The sequence below is a fragment of the Lathamus discolor genome, chromosome 11, assembly GCF_037157495.1.
Source record: "Lathamus discolor isolate bLatDis1 chromosome 11, bLatDis1.hap1, whole genome shotgun sequence".
NCBI lineage: Eukaryota > Metazoa > Chordata > Aves > Psittaciformes > Psittacidae > Lathamus > Lathamus discolor.
In genome coordinates, this window is record NC_088894.1 from 2,613,882 (window position 1) to 2,629,825 (window position 15,944).

General features: G+C 43.8%; 1 long non-coding RNA gene across 1 annotated transcript in view; it reads left to right on the forward strand.

The window, feature by feature from the left end:
- The window catches only part of LOC136020549 (uncharacterized), a 49,352-nt gene extending 39,623 nt beyond the window's left edge, over positions 1–9,729 (forward strand). The window contains exons 2-4 of the long non-coding RNA XR_010615406.1: positions 1,209–1,361; positions 2,025–2,169; positions 9,608–9,729. This is a non-coding gene — a long non-coding RNA (uncharacterized LOC136020549). The remainder of the gene's footprint in view (positions 1–1,208; positions 1,362–2,024; positions 2,170–9,607) is intronic.
- The last annotated feature ends 6,215 nt before the right edge of the window (positions 9,730–15,944 follow it).

Genomic DNA, 15,944 nt, shown 5'->3' on the forward strand with positions numbered 1-15,944 from the left:
GATAATGCCACTGCAGTTTGGGGGTTTCTTAAAGGAAAAAAAAAAGGCAAGAGAGCCTTTGGGGAGCTGGAGGCAGAATCGGCTTTGCCCTATAACTGAGACTGCGGGCTACATGGACCTCAGTCATTTGGAAAGTGCCTCCCAGGATGTGTTTTCTCCTCACAGTCCCAGGCATTGCTTTAGGTGGTGAGCAAAGGAAGAACCTCTCCCACTATCAGAATGGGGCTGCATCCCTCTCACAAAGTGCATGGCAGAGAATGAATTTGTTTTAAAATCACATTCTGTTCCTAATACCAGAGCCTCGCTGCTGCTCCATTCCTATGGCCAGCGGACCAGAAATCTTTACCCAGCCCTCGGCTTCCTTGGGGCCATGGTGGTGACAGCACTTCAATGCTTATTAACTCCTGCAGTGCCAAAGGACTCGTGTAGCCCTGCCTGGTTCACACCCCCAGATGGAGAGGTGCTTCTCTAACATCTGCAAGATGAATCACATATTCTGTGTTGCAATAAACAAAACAGGGAGAGTGATGCCTTGCAAAAGGCAATTCAGCTGTGGGAGGAACTGCCCACCCAGGGCAATGAGAAATATTTCAAGACATTAATATTATTCCCTGCCGTCACAGAGGTGTGTGTGGTTGTGGGTGCGGGGGGAATTGAAGCTACAACAATCACCAGGGAGGGTTTCTACCCATTTGTATACAGTTTGATTGTTTCCTCTAATAATTTTAGCCTTTTTTATTTTTTTTTTAGCTTTATTCTTGCAAACATCTACAACAAATTCTGAAGTTTGTTCGTGGCCTTTCCAAAATTACCCATCTGTGAAACAAACATTCACATTAACACCGAGCAGTGAATTTAGTGTGAACTATCACTTTGCTATTGCGGGTAGCGCCTGCGAATGTTATCCCATGTGGGGGTCCACACGTTTTTATCTTGGCAAAGGTTTTTGTCCCTGCAAAATGCAAGTTAACATATGCAACGTTTTGAAGAGTCCAAGTTGAGGGTAAAAATTGCTTCACTAGTTCAACTGCTATATGTATGCAACATACAGTATATACATAAGTTGTAGAGGTCCATCTGGTAAGAGAAATAATACTGTGTCATTGCATAATATGTGTCTCGGTGTGCGTGTATTTCTCTGTACTCCTTCTTTGTCATGATTCCACGGTTTAATTTAAATACATGTTTCACCTCTCTCCATATTTCAGGTTTATTACAGAGTATGAAAATCAGGAAGCTTTTTGTTCACTTCATACATCTCTTCCAACAAAGCCAGAAATCAGAACCCAGCACAGACTCCAGAGTGATTATTGTTACACATGATCTATGGAGCAGATAAATTACAGCTTGATTTTTATAAGGTATGTTGAGCCTGCAGGCTTCAGCAGAAACAAAAACAAAACAGAACACAAAACCTTGGTTTAACTAGTAATTTGAGGAAATATGACAAACCTGACATGGAAGTCACAGAGCAAATAAATATGCACATCCATCATTTTGTAAAATAATGCCTTTGCTAGAGAGACCTCTGCTTGCTGCAGTCTGCAGTGTAGGATTTCTTTGTGGCTTACTACCCTCCTGCTGTTTACTACCCTCTACCTGTAGATCCCGCTACATGAAGAATCAAGTTAGTTAAGAGTTGAAAGAAACAATTATATGTAGAAGAGAACCAGCGCTGTACGGTAAAATAGCGCAAATATCAATCTGTGTGAATCAAAACTAAGGTGGTTTTAGGACGTATTATAATATTCCTGGAATGTTTAGATGTGGTTTTTCTTCATAATATGATTGCTAAAATACCGATTGGAGAGTCTTTCCTTTTATTGTGAAATAATCTAGTTCCTAGAAATAAAATCACCTGGTGGTTATTGCAGATATAAAATCCTACTTCATACAAAATACAACAAAAGGCAGTTTCAGAGCTATCTTCTGAGCACAATAGTTTTGTTGGTGCACTGGAAAGGAATTATGTACGCAATTCTCTCCTTGGGAATCAGCTTGTGGTAACTACTATTTTTTTGCAGCTTGCCAATACTTGGAAGGTTTTGTGTGATGCTGAGGAACACCGTCAATGCCCTCTGTGGGAGATTTGCCTCTCCAACAGCCCCATCCCTGTGGAGCCATGGGACTGCAGTTATCACTGAGCCGGAGTTCACAGCACAGCAGAAGGTACGTGCTCAAAGAGGAGGCTGTAGTGTGGCCACTGATGGGGATGTCACCTTTGACATTGGGATAAGGGGTTTACTCAGAATTTAAGGGTTAAATCTAGCAGTTTATGTCAAACTACCTGTTGGATAAAGCACAAAACAGAACCAAATGCTCCGCTCCTAAAGAAGTGTCTTCGTCAAAGCCATTACCCCTTTCATGCTCCTGGTCCATTGAGTCATGGTTTGGGCTGATCTTGTAGGTTTTGGTCCATGGGTATGAGCCTATCTTTTGGTCTGACACTGCAGCTCCTGCTCAGGCAAGCCTTACTTGAGCCACTTGGAGCACAGTGCATGTGAACAATCCATCATCTACTCCACTGCATCTTCCAAACTGCACCTTGCAATATAAAAGCAAAATGCATGTTTACTATTCTCAGCATTGCAAAGCCAAAATAACTGTTTTGTGCTTCATCCATAAAATTGCCAGCTAAATATTCATTCTGGAATCGTTACTCCAGGTGTTTGTCAAAGAAGATGTACAAAGCAGACAGAACATGTTTAGCATTTCATATACCAGGTTGAGCTGCGGGAATGACAGGTTGAAAAATCTTGTTTGGACTCATAGACTGAAACCGTTTAATATAGAAGTCACTGGTGAACTATAAATATGGAAAACTGATGTGCCATATTTTTATAGAATCCCCATTCTGCATGTCTTTGAAACATATTAGTGGTTCAGAGAAGCCGTAGAAGCTAAACTCGCCAATTTTTGCTTTGAACATCTACAGTTCTTCAATGGGTGAACCCTCAGAAGCCCAAATGCCTCCACAATACGCAATTCCTTTGACTGTGCACTTATATTAACTGACCCCGCAAAAGCCAACTGTGTTCATTTAGGCTAGGAATCACCCAATTTGCTCACATAATCTCAGCAATTACATGTTCATCTTGTTTAAATATCAGACCTATAGTGTCATTTACGTAGTATCTGATCTTTTTACTTAACCTCAAAGATATTAATCTTTATTAAAGGGGATGAGAGGCAAAGAGGGGGAAGAGATGCTGGTGACAGATATTCTGACAGCTAGGAAAAGTCATTTGTAAAGTGAACATCAGTAAACATTAGGGGTGACATATTGATATCAGCAGCAAGTAAACGGATGGCCACACTAGGATGAGGTATTGCACCTTAAATTGTGGCAACCATGTTTTTTCCCCAAGGTTGATCTTTTCTATTTTTTAAAGGGAAATTTACTATTATGCCTCCTACTTCGCCTATGGTAAAATGCCAGAAATTTGACTGAGATTTACTTAACATGACAGCAATGCCCAAGAAAGATGATTACTAAATGTCACGTCTATCTACCCTCATGTGGATCACTTATTTGACATGTTCGTGTCTAAGCTTCGTAGCAGTTTGCAGCATGGTTTCTGGTGCTCTAAGGCAATTTGAAATCTTTGTGGTGAAAACATAAGCTGGCCAATGGCAGTTCATTAAAATAAAGGAATAATAAAGCTGAGATTTGTTCCTCTCCATCCCAAGGGTGTCAGGCCAGAAGTAGGCATAAAGAGCCCTTACAAAAGCAGACCAAGAGCGTATGCTTCTGGTCAGGCTGCGAGAAGGCTATTGCTGGTGGGATGCTCTTGCCATCTCAGCTGAAGTATAAGCACACCAAAGAGAAAACACTGATGTTTAACAGTGCTTGAACACAGAAAATAACCTTATACAACTGGCTTTTTTAATTCTTTTAGGAATCTGTAAAATGCCACACAAATCTGAAAGAGGGAAGAGTGTGGCTTCTCCCACTTTGCTGTTGAGCTGGCTTCTTCTTTCCCTGCTTTGCTCAGTTCCTGGAGGGGAGATGTGAAACCCAGCTGTGTGCAAACAAACCAGGAGCCACGAGCGTGAGCTCCTGTAGTGGGGAGTCCATTTAAATCTGCTTTGCTGAGCCTCAGAAGTGACCTAAAGAAAGCAAAATGGAAAGCAAGGTAGAGGCTTTTTGCACAAAATGGAACAGTAGTCATGAATAATTCACGGCTCTCTACTTTGCCATTTTACCTTGTCTTTTTCAGTACTTATTGCCTTCCAGTCCAGAAGTGTGTCTGTAGATTGATAATTCATGTGTGGTTGCTGTAATGCAGCAACCTGAAGAGTCAGGAATTAAGGTGTGTGCTGGGGATGCAACCTGCCACCAGACCCAGCTTTCTTCAGTGGTCCCTGCACAGAACCAGGCTCTGGGACCCTCTTAGCAAGGACAAGGCTCTTTTTCCTCCTCCCCTTCTAAGTATTTCTGCCAGCCCTGTTCAAACACAGTAAGTTAATAATAAAAGAGAGGGCTTAAGTTCTGAACGCAAAGGCATAAACACACCTAGTAGAATTATACACCTTTGCATCTGTTTTAGCACCAGAGATTCAGCCAACCTGCACAGATGCACATATATTCATGAATTTTGAGGTGTAAATACTACAGTCACAATCCACAGCCACAATATTGAGTCAAGGCTTATTTTGTTGACTGCCCTGTGTTATCCGTGTAGTCGTAACTTCAGTCACAAGGTTTGCATGATGAGACTAACAGCAGCTCTATAAAATATTAAGTTCTTTCTTGCAGATACTTCTTTAGATGCCCAATTGCCAGCTCACACACCGGCCCTCGCTTCAGTCACAGTTTAACTCCCAGAAAACCTGCAGGAGCAACAAAAACAGCTCTAAATATATCCTGTGGGCTATGAAAAGAGAGGGGTTTTTTAGTGTATGGTGGAAGATTAAAGCCATTCTAAATGAAAGTAGACTGAGTAACTGGATACAAGATTTCTAAATAGGTGGCACATGTCAGCAGGCATTACAATGGTGTCTTTAGGTGAGCCTTTGATATAGACTGCTGAATAGTTCAGTGAGATAGATGCGACCAGGAGAGAGTTTCACAGCCTTCATTTGTTTTCCAGCTAAAATAAATCTGAACAGAATAGGCTTAAATTACCTGTGATTTTTCTGTCTTTAAAAGGACACATAAAAGCTCATGAGATCACTGCGCTCCCTGGGAAAAAAAAAAGGGGGGGGGGGAAGCAAAAAAATGGAAAACTATGAAAGATTCATTTTAATGGAATCCAGGTTTGGCTGTTTCATATTTAATAATGTTTAATATTTCATTTACTACTGGGGACTCACCTTTTTCAGAAGAATGTATGATTCGAGGCACCATCGTGCATTAAGATTTTATGTCTGACTGTAGTAATATTGTAAGGGTTGGCATTGGAGCTGCCTAAGCCTGATGCAGAAAGCCTGGAAGCAACAAGGTTTCCTTTTTATTCCTACAGCAAAAATAAGAGCCGAAGCCCCAGAAAGTGATGGGGTGTAGCTGTGAATCCTAGCAACAGGCAGAGAGAGAACTGTACGTTTCTTCACATCCTCCAAGTGTTGGTGCCTTCTGGTACATCATTTACAGGAAGCAACAGACACCTTGGAAAGGCCCCTCATGCCTTTGCACCAAGGAAGAGCAAGGAAGGATGGAGTTTTTCCAGTGGGGAGGGTGAGGTATTGCAGTTTGGGGCAGGGGGGAAGCAAAGAACACAACACTCCAGAGCTCATCCTGTTGTTGTTATTGCACTTCCCTTCATCACAACACATTGCCTATTGGTGCAGGGTTCTTTTTTTCTCCTAATCTTTTTTAAGCCCTTCTTAGCGATAACGTGGGCTCTTCTTTCAAAGCGAATGCTGAAAATTTACACTCAGAAGTGTGAGCACAGGGTTTTCTGCAAGAAAAATCCATAATTCTGCAGTCTGCATTGAAAGCTGGAGCGTTAAAACCTAGCGCCTGCGTTTTGCAGCAAGGAAACTGAGACCTGAGCACATATTTCCTGGAAGGAGAGGCTCCTTTTAAATATGCAGCAGGTCTTGTCTTGCCAATATTAAACTAGCTTTTCTTCCTGGAGAGTCTGTCAATACAGTTTGACCTCTCTCTATGGATATTCTTCAGAGCCTGAAGCACTCAGATAATCTAAAATGGTCCCCTGACACCATCCTATGATGGTGGTTTTCAGCTGAGCGGCTTCCACAGAACGTGGGACAAAGAGCAAGATGGGATCTTCAGTCTCCCTGGTCCCATCACCCTATGCAGGAATGTAAGTTTTCCCAGCTGATGCCAGTTTGTTAGGATTTGCCACCAGTTTTCCTACTGGGAGAAGCCTGTAGGAGTTTTGCCTGGATGCAAACTGTGGGAAGAGAAGAGCTGGGATTCAGGGTATTTCGTTGTGCAACACAGACTGCTGCTTCTGTTGAAAGGTTAATTCTGTAGTAAGTAGCACTGGTGGGTTGTTGCCTTGGACTGGATCAGCTGCTGTGAAGACGAAGCACAGACTCAGACAGAAGGTTGCAGCAGAAGAGAAGGATTTGGCTCCCAGCTAGCACCAAAGCTGAAGAAGGGTCCTTATGAGACCTTCTGTCTGGTGGGACGTGTTCAAAACGCATTCCCCTCCCGGAGCTGCTCCCTTCAAGGTTTTCTAAGAAGATTTATTGCTAGGAGAGGGCAAGCTTCTTATTTTTTTGCTGGCAATTTCAGTTTCAGATCTCATCGAGGGGCTCTGGCATTTGCATTACTTCCCACGGAAACTGAATCAATGTTTGACATCATGGAACAGAATCTCAGGCGTAATTTAGTGTTAGTAAGCCACCAGTCATCAGCACACTGTCATTCCCCTATGCCTGACATCTTAATATAGTCAGCCCCATGCACGCACATGTTTATCAGCAGCAAATACTTATGGTCTCACCATACATGAGTTGTTTAACATGGGCTTGCACATACGGACATCCAAAAGACACTGGTCCAATATGATCAATTTTCAGTGCTCAAAATGCATTTTCCTTTTAGGTAAGAAGGGAATTTTAAGTCCTTTTAAATAATTGAAGACACTACTGATACAATCAAAAGTCAAGCTCCCCAAGATGAAAATGTCTAGATGATGAATAAGTTAATGGAACTAAAATCCCAGTCGTAGCTGATTAGGGGACTGGGAGAGTTTATCAGAGATGGGAATGTACAAGCCCAGTCACAGCCTGACCTTGTAACAAATGAGAGCTGAAAAGCAATTAATTGAGAAATTATCAGGGAAAAGCGAAGTTGTATGGTTGGTTAGGTAAAGCAATATGTCAATGGGCCAAGGATTGATTTGGCTGGAATACCTCAAGGTCTCTGTTCTGATGATTCAGGACTTGAAGGAACTGGCCCGAGCCAAGCAATAAAAATAAAACAGGGTTGGGAGAGGGAGTCATCAGTCAGCCCAGTGGATCAGTGTGCATGTATTATTTAGCTGATAGTTAAGGGAAGCTATCAAAGAGCAGTCCTTAAACCCAACTTTTTCCCCCAGGGGAGAGGATGTGAAGGGAGAGAAGAGAAAATGAATCATGGTGCCAGTGTTCACTGTGCTCAGCTAAAACACTGAGCAGGAGATGGTCCTGGGAATAAGAGTTGTCCTGGGTGTGTAAGTCTTGCTGGGGACTGCAGTGAGAAGGTCATAAGGACCCCCGCTGACTCTCAGTCCAACTCCCCATGCACAGCCACTGAATCTCAGAAGCCATCACTGCACCACTTCCTTCCCTTGGCTTTTCCTTCCTCCCTTTGTCTGCTGGCTGACTTCCTGAGGCACATTAGGGCACAGGCAAATCTAGATGCAGTTATTCAAGCTCTGCTTTGCTTCAGTTTGACAGTGGGCATCACTTGTGCCATGATATTTTCTTCATTTCTGCTGCCTCCAGGCTGCACAGGACTTCTACACAGCAGATACCAGCACATCTCCCAGACCACCAAACTAACAGTGACCTCATACCCCCTTGTATCTTGATTTTATCAACTCGTCCACACATCAGCCTCCCATGTCCTACACATTTGGGAAGCTGTTGCTGAATCCAGGACTTCAGCGTGTTGATCTAAGCTGCAAAATGTATCTAGGAACACAGTTCCTCTCCTTTACAAGATGCTTTAGGATCTGGATATGAAACAACCTGAATGAGAACATAGTATCCTGTGGCACAGGAGAACAGCAAAGCAAAACAAATGATATATAAAGTCTTCTAGAAAGATCAGTGGGTTGGGTGAGAATAGCTGTCTCTTTGCTTGTCTTGTGACAATTCACTAAATAACACTAAACTACGTCTCTCTCTTCCTGAAGACAGGAGAAAACCCCCGCAGAACCAGCCAGCACATGTTTTGTGGCAGGATCAGGGCCTCAGACACCACAAACTGTTCCTTTTTGGGATCACGATCCTGAGATACTGCAGAAAACTGGGGCTGGAGGGTTGTTGGAAAACTACAGCTCGCTTTCCCATCAGGACAATATTTTAAGCTCTGGTTTTGGGGGGGGAGAAAGGCTTTCTAAATATCTCAGACTTGATACTGGGTCTTTTTGTCATTTCCTTGACAAAACCTAACTGACAGCCGCCTCCATGGCTGAAAATAGGAATGCCGTTAACATCAGAGCTATAGCAGGGCAGAAACAGAGGTTTGGCAGATAAATATAAAATGTCCAGTGATGCAGATATAGGGTGGGCCATTTAATGTTAAGTCTAAGGAATGATGCCTGGAGATAACACAATGAGGAAAGGTTATAGCACAGACAGAAACTTGCATAACCCCATCACAGCAGAGATGAGTTGCACGGGGCTCTGTTCTTTGTGCTGTGAGGATGTTGGTGGGGAGGGTGGACCTGGTTTGGTTCTGGGTGCCTTGTGAAGGGGAACCCCATATGGGGAACGCAAGGAAATTAAACTGCTCCCCATGGGAAAACAGATGCCTTGCTGAGACTGGTCCCTGACTGCAGGAAATGGGCAGAGCCCAAGAACCCTGGAAGCAGGGAGCTAAAAACCCCACTAATCAAAATTAGAGCAAAGCTGTCTTTTCAGCTTGTTAAATCTCAGGGTGTAATAAACACAAGAAACTCCAGTATGTCACTGCAAACAGCCATTGCTGCTGTAAACATAGGTTTTTAGAAGGGAATTTCAGCAGCAACATGGAGATAAAGGAATGACTTTATCCCACTGCCTATGGACGTATCTCAACATGTGCTCATTCCTGGGACTCGCAGCTTGTCACGCTCCATGTAATATATTTTCTGTTTGTCCTGACCTGAGAGCTTTGCATTCAAGGAGCAGACCCCCAAGTGAATTCATCAGGAGGAATAATAACCAATGCACAAGCCTGGAGTTGCTGGGCCAGCAGATCCATCCTGCAGTTGTCAGTATGCTGAATTTCAGGGTAGCATAAGCACAGTCTCCCTTACTTAAGGACCAGTAGGAAGCAGTGATATTTTCCCAGCCTGTGTTACTGGAATGAGAAAGAAAGGATAAACACGAAGTGTGAACAGCAGCAAACAAGACTAGGGAGCAGTGCTCAGCAAGGGGGTCATTAAATAGAATATCTTCTGTGAATAAAGCAAAAAGGGTTAAATGGTTTCTCTCATTCCAGCACATCCTCATGGTGTTGCACAGATGTGATCTGCCTGGGGGATGTGGAGACACCTGGGATCTTTAATCCGGTCGGATGCAATGGAACGCATGACCATCATGTTCTTTCATCTTTCCTGGCTTCGGGAGGTATGTGAAGCTTGGCTGTGTAGAAGCGTTTCCTTGGATTTGTACCATTTTATGCCCAGATAGCATTCAATCTAACGATCAACTTGGGAGAAAGCTGTGCCTTTTCTAGAGTGATTTACTACCTTACTTTCCTCAGCATTCCCACATAGGTGAGTAAGACAGGCTCAAAGCCAGTACTTACTATTAACACTGGAACCCTGAGAAGGGAAAATGGGTTTGGCCCATGATGAGCAGCATTGTCTTTTCTCCTTTGTTTCCTTTTGGGGATTGCATCCTTCCTCTCCTCTGAGGCTGAGCTGCTGCAGAGTCACAGCACAGCATCAGGGAGCTGATGAGGTGGTAGTGGAATTGCTGGCATGCCTTGGCTCTTATCACATATTATCACCTTATGATAATGTTCAAAGCTGATTCCAAATGAATCCTCTTTGGGGAAAGTCCTTGGGCAGCCCTCTGCTCTGCAAACTCCTAAGGTATTGCTTCTGCAAACCCAACAATCACCAGCAGTAAAATCAGTGGAATCCAAGATGTGACATCATATTCCTTTGAGCACCTACCTAGGTGTTACCACAGAGACATTACGCGTTCCTGTTGTTATGGTAGGAATCATAAAACATTTGTAGGTATATATAAAAGCTCTGACTGAAAGTATTCTGTGATCCCTGATGGTTTATGTGTGCACTTCCTAGTTGGTGGCATGATCTTCCTGTTGGTGCAATTTGCAAGCTGCTCTTTTAACTAAATTATATTGATACCTGAAATCCTTTTGTGCTTCAAATACCACTAGAAATAAGACCACAAAGTCAATGCAGAGGTGCACTCTGGTACGAACAGAGATTCATGGCTTTTGGAGCATCCTGCTGCCCAGAAGGTGTGCTGGGCTGCACTCTGATCTCGCAGAGCTGGGAAGAAATTCATATGTTTGGTGTCTTTATTCTTTATTCTTTTTTCTTTATTATTTTCACTGATGGGCAAGGGCTTTCACTGTGAAGGCTGAGATGTGCCAAGATTGTCGCAATGTGGAAGGGCAGGAAAATGCCCAGTCTGGAGTTTGATGTAGTTTCCATTATAAACTAAACGAAAGTCCGTAAAACCCATGGGACACTTCACACCAGGAGTAGACTTTTGTGTACTTGTGTATGTGTGAGACAGCCAAGGGAGGGAAGGATGCTCAGTACTACTGGTGAGGTATTCCGAGCTCTCACATAGCTTTCTTATACAGGTTCAGACAAGCCATTCAGCTCTTGTTTTTCCTCCAAGTCTTGTAAATGTAGAATCACCCTATTTTCAACCCTAGCATCTGCCATAGCCCCAGTGGAGGTTAGAATGTTAATCCCAGACACTGCTGGAGTGGGGGTCTCTGGCATCACTGCTGTATTTGCCCTCCACATTTGGAACAGCAGATCAGTTTATGTTTGTGATTCTCTGAGGAGAAGGAAATCATTCCAGCAGGTTGGCTCTAGGTGTCAGAGGGGATCCTCCTCTTAAAACACTGTGAACTAGACCCTAACAGAGGTTGGTGTGAGAGACAGGCTTCATTAAAACCAGCTGAGCTGGTTGTTGTTGTTGCAAAGGGTTAACAGACACTGCAAAACATTTCTAGGATGAAGTGCTAAGATTTAGTATACTGAATTAATTCTTAAATTAGAACAGGGGATTTGCACATGATTTCTAAGGGAAATTATCTTCTGGGTAAAATTAATACAGGAGATGCTTCAACATCTGGGATGGCATTATTATGAGCAATGATTACCCAGACATTGCCAAAAGAAAGAGAGCACAGTAGACTCTTTCTTTCCCTAACCAAAATAAGCTGCTCACCCTGAAGGAAGAAGACTATTTGCAGAAGCACTGGCTTATTTGGAGATGCAAAAGAAGTAAATTCTACACGAAGAAGAAAGCAGCATGGCTGAGAAGCAGAACTGCAGGCAGCAAAGGTACCTTTTTATACATGGGGCTCTGGGCATCTGCCTGCCTTGCCTTTGAGCTCTTCATCAAAAAAAGGGTGCTTAATGCAGTGCTACAGCTGTCCAGGTGTTTAACATTTGGAGGATGAAGACGAAACGCACTGGCAGATGTGACCTGGAAAACCATCAAAAGGGATGGTTGGTCCATCCGCTCCCTGCACCCAGAGACCACAACATTCACCCTAATGCCCGCTTTTGCCTTGCCTGAAGTTTAAATAGGGTAGTGAGCAAAGCCAAAGCAGGACCTGCCTGAGTTGTTTTGTCAAAACAGTCACCCACCAGGAGGAGCTTATAAATATTTATTTGGCTTCAGAGTATTTCATTTTGTCAAGAAAGGAGGAGGGTGCTTGAGTGGGAACAAGAAGACCGGGGGCACATTGGCCCCTGCTCCTTTCACAGGAAAAAGCACCGATGTTTAATTTAAAAGGGCATAAATATAAGAGAAATGCCTCTTTACTTTCATGTCAGTAGCTGGCTATTAAATTACATCACAAGTGCTACGTGTGGGACTAGGCAAGTGCATGGTTATTTCTGTCTTCTAAACCAGAGTGCAAGTCTCAGCGTAATTACTTTGGATCCAAGTGTAATTACCAACTGATCTGCAGGAACATACACAGTAGTGACATCCATTCGAGGCAGCATGAGAGCCTGATGATAGCACAGCGTCATTAACACAGCTTAGCACTTCCACACGTGGCCACAGGCCATGGCTTTTCCTCAGGAAAGGGCTCAGTGATGGAGCCTGGAGAGCTCATCAGGAGTCACCTGAGATCCTGCCCCCGGTCATCACGCCTGCGTCTGAGGGTATGTGTGAACAAATCAGTGCAGACAACAGCGAGCATGATATCCTAATCACGGGGAATTAAGCCAGAACAGGCTTCTTTACCTCCTTGGTTTGGTATTCCTGCAACTTTTGTTTTCCAAAGCATTGAAACCCCTGAGAAGAAGGAAGGTGCCGAGTCCTGCTGCCACCCCCGGGGTCACTACCTTTTCATTCAGCTTTTCTCTGTTTTACTCTCCTTCACTGTAACAGCATCATGCTCAGATTTTGGAGTATTTTCTCTTGAGCTCACACCTCATCTGTCTCTTCTTGGAAGACAGCGGTACAGGGATTTTCTTTTCTTTATTCTTTTCCCTTTCTTCTTTCCAAGGCTGCAAGCATCACAGTAAACAACCCATTTATTCCGATGGTCTTGAAAGCTTTCTCTACACCTCCAAGAAGGTCAGAGAAACACTTCAGAAAGGGAAAAGGAGGAAAAAATCCTCCTGTTAGAAAATTGCCTGGTTTGTTACCACACCTTCCTAGCGACACAGCAAAGACAATGCAACCAGTGTTAGAATGTGTTAGACCACTGTTAGAAATTAAGACATATTAAAGAAAAACAAGATACATTTTCTTTTCAAGTTAGTGTTTTCCAGTACCTTCAGTTGCGTCAATTTTCATAAATAGAAACAAAAAGAGGACAAAACACAGCTTGCCATAGTTTTCTATAAGTAAGGGACAAAAGATTATACAAATAAGCAAGAAATATCTCCCAGCTCTTGTGGGTAACAATATATTCGCCCATAACTCAGGTTCAGTGATGCTGAAGTGAGATTGACAGGGTAAGTAACCTCTGAAGGAGGCTTTCCTTCTGGGGCAGTCCTGCTAAACCATGCTTGATGCTTTGAATGAGCTCAGTTGCATGGAGATGTCTTTTTTCCCCCTCTTAGTTTTGCTGGTTTTATCAGAGCAGCTCTGCAGATGTCAGGGAGACACATTTTGTTTTCGGTTACGTGAGCATAAATCACAACTGATCTACTGAACTCGGAGATACCAACTTTACGGTGATATCCGTGACATTAAGAGTTCAGTGCCATGGTATTATGACAGCTTAAAGCCCCTCTATAAGGAAACAAAGTGAGGCTTAGCGCTGTCCTGGAAAACATTACAAAGCATGTTTGTTGTTGCAAAGAAGACAGCATTTGCCTTGGCTGTGAAAAAGAAAACCAGCTCTGTAACAGCTAAGATTTCATCTCTACCATTTATCCAGCGAGATTTCCAAGCCTCTTGCACAGATACCCTGCTGCTAACATAGCAGTCAAGATCAGAGCACTTAATCAATCATTCACTGAGGACAAATATGCGTAATCTAAATTAGAACAAACCGAGGCATATTTTATATGACAGCCGTACAGATCTTTTAAGAAAAAGCATTGGCAAGAAAACGGCATGAAAACAGAATTGTCTTGTGTTTATGCTTAAAGTGGTAGATTTCCTAAAAGCTTCCGTGGAACAGGGTAGCCTTGAATACACAGGGGCAGATTCTGCTCTCGCTGCTTTCCCTTCCACATTCCCATTAATAAACCCGAGTTGTGTTTGCCCCCTCTGGCTCTGAGGCAGAAAGCCTGCTGCAGACCTCCATATGATGTAGAGTCCTTCTTGAAAACCTTTCATATTTTATGATCACTGCCGATTCTCTTATGATCAGTGTTGGTTCAGGCTCTCATGAATCAAAAATCAGCTCGTGGCATGCATCTTAGAGCAACCTATTTGTCTGCAGGTAGCAAAGGAAAGTGGCACTTTGAAGAATCAAAACCTTCTGCCTTCAGAACAAGAGCACAGGCTGCACAGGAGGCTGGAGTGCAAGCTGGCATCTTAGACCTCCTCTTCAGGCTCAGCTCTAGGCATGCTGGGTGACCTTGTGTTCTCCCGTTTTCCTCTGGCTGAGATATTATTTATCCATGATAATAAAATACAGGATGCTTCAACTGCAACTCATGGTTTAATCTATTGTGGCAACTCGCACAAGCTCCCTTGAAAAATAAGCTAAAATCAGAGGCATTAAAAGGAGTGAAAAACTAAACACCTTTAACTGAAGCCACACAACTTCCACCAGAGGTCAGGCCCTTGTTACCCTGGCTCTGCAGGAGGGTATCTCCATAGAGGAGCATCCTAGAGATGGCCTTTGAGAATAGATGGCAGCTACTGCACAGCACACAGTGCCCATCCATTTTGGATGCTCTTCTACAAACCCAACAAGCAGCACAAAGGTTCCAGCTCAGCCACGCCACCAATAGGGCACCAACACTGCCTCCTGAAAGGGGGATTTTTGCCAAAATGCTGAAGGTGCCTATGCAAACATCCCTTTCCCACATCCCTCTGCAGAGCGAGCTCTGAATATCTGCTCTGACTTGGTTCTGCCCCAGCTTCCCTGGAAGGAGCAAACGCCCCTACAACAGTTCATACATCACCAGGACCTCCCATGGGGAGTGGATTGAGTTTATTCCCACGTCTGGGGATTTTAAAACAAGTATTTCAGTCCCTGCATGAAAGTGGGTCTGATCTGGGGCGCAGCAGTGCTCAGTGTCTCTCCTCCAGCTCTCGGCTTTGGAGAGACCTGTGAGGTTTTTCAGGGTCATCTGTCAAGATGTCTGATTCTTCTCCCAGCCAGCATGCCAAGGAGAGGCACTGCCATCAGTGCCGTTGGCATAGGTGAGTTTGATCAAATGGGTCAGGGAGATGATGGTAGAATCAATGACCCAGCATCACTTCAATTAAAGGCAACAGTGAATACCCCAGAAATGCCCGGAAAAACAGAGTCAGGGCAATACTGAGGACTTCGGAAATCTTTATCTCGAGTGTCTAAGCAGGAATTTGTATGCCTACTCACTCATTTTCGCATCCAGAGGTCAGATACGGATTTTGCTAAGATCTTTAAGCAAGAGAACTGGGTTTCAGCTTCAAAGGTCGGAGCTGCATGTGAAGCTTTTTTATGCTTAAGGACAAGACAGAGCCTTCATTTTGGTCTAAGTCAATCTCAGTGAGGAGAGAAACGCTTGCTCCTCTGAAGCCTTCCAGAGTCAAACCCCAAAGTGCTGGTACCTTCCTGTTAGCACAGACACGCTCTATAAAATGCAGAAATCCTGCCTTTTGTCTCCAGTAGGCAGAAGAACCCATCGCAAACCCATTTCTTTTCAAGTGCTGACTTCCTCCTTGTTTGCATCAGTTTCAGTCCGCCAGCTCTTGACAGCTCCAATCAAACGTCTGCCCAAACCTAGATGGTCCAAGGAACTGGCACAGTTGAGGCATGGTTAGAGCGGTTGGAGCGATATGGTTTGCATCGCATCTTGGATTCACCACCCTGATTCATCAGGTACCATGACAGCCCAGTGCACTGGGGGTTGCACGAGTCCAAACTGACACCATCTCCCTGGGGAACAAAGAATAATCCCCGTGTTCTTGTCACCTTATTGTCCTCCCTC